Below are 1,147 nucleotides of genomic sequence, written 5' to 3' on the forward strand. Positions count from 1 at the left end.
CCAGCCCCACACAGACACCCTCCCAACCCCACACAGACCTCCACGCAGCCCCACCGGCGGCACCGCAGCCCCCCAGCCCCACGCGGGGCACCCCCGAGACCCTCCCCTTAGACCCACGCAGCGCCCACACAGCCACCCCCAGCCCCACGCAGGGCTCGCCCCGGCCCCACGCAGGGTCCCCCAGCATCTCCCAGCCCCATGGAGGGGATCCCCAGGGCCCCCCCAGCCCCACAGAGGGACCCGCACAGGAACCAACCTGCCGCCGCTGCCGCCCCGCGCGCCGAGTGGCACCGCGCGCCCGCGCCGGCCCCGAGTCTCCACCGCCGCCCCGCCCCTTCGCCCGTCTCCCATTGGTCTCTACGCCCGCCCGTCTCTGCGAGGGAGCCCGCTGCGCCTTCTCACTGGCTCGGGGCGGCGGCGGTATGCAAATCTAGAGCGTTCCTCCCACCCACGCCCCGCCCCTGGCGGGACGGGCAGCCCCGCCCACCCCGCGCACTTGCCGCCGGCGGCGGGCGGGAAGTGGCGGCGGGTCCCAGGACCTGCGGTACCCCGGGAGGGGGTATAGCCCCGTGTGGTACCCCGTGGGGGGGTGCGGGATGTCCTGGTCCCGGTGGAGGGACAGCTCCGTGCAATGCTCGGGAGAGGTACCCGGTAGAGGTGCTCTCCCGGTACCCCGGGAGAGGTCTTCGACCCTCTGCGATGTCCCTCGGGGGGAGTGTCCCCGTCCCCGTGCGACACCCGGGAAGGGGGGGTTGTTCCCGGTTCTGTACGATTTCCTTGGGGGGTGTTTGGCCCCGTGTGATGCTCCGGGAGGGGGGGTCAAGCTGTCCCAGGCCCCATGCGATATCCCCGGGGGGGCGGCCCTGGTCCCCTGCGATGCCCCGGGGGTGTTCGGCCCAGTATAATGCCCCGGGGGGGTGTTTCATCCAGGGAAATGCCACGGGGGAGGGTCTGGCCACGAACAATGCCCTGGGGGCTCCCAGCCCCCTGCAATGACCCGGGGAGGGGCTGTCCCAGGCCCACACTGTGCTCCAATCACCCCCCTCAACCCCACGCAGGGCTCCAGGGTTCCCCCAGCCCTGAGGAGTGCCCACCAGAGAGAGGGGAACCTTCATACACACACACACACACCCCCCCCCCGAAAAGG

The 1,147-nt window shown here is 72.4% G+C and overlaps 2 protein-coding genes across 3 annotated transcripts in view; both read right to left on the reverse strand.

Annotated features, from left to right (window-relative positions):
• FKBP5 (FK506 binding protein 5) overlaps positions 1-318 on the reverse strand; it is a 25,247-nt gene extending 24,929 nt beyond the window's left edge. The window contains exon 1 of the mRNA XM_014953636.1: positions 257-318. The gene's annotated coding sequence lies outside the window, so the exon portion shown is untranslated. The remainder of the gene's footprint in view (positions 1-256) is intronic.
• CLPS (colipase) overlaps positions 1-1,147 on the reverse strand; it is a 20,479-nt gene that overhangs the window by 5,963 nt on the left and 13,369 nt on the right. The window lies entirely within an intron of this gene.

The sequence above is a fragment of the Calidris pugnax genome, unplaced genomic scaffold (assembly GCF_001431845.1).
Source record: "Calidris pugnax isolate Ruff unplaced genomic scaffold, ASM143184v1 scaffold245, whole genome shotgun sequence".
NCBI classification, from domain to species: domain Eukaryota; kingdom Metazoa; phylum Chordata; class Aves; order Charadriiformes; family Scolopacidae; genus Calidris; species Calidris pugnax.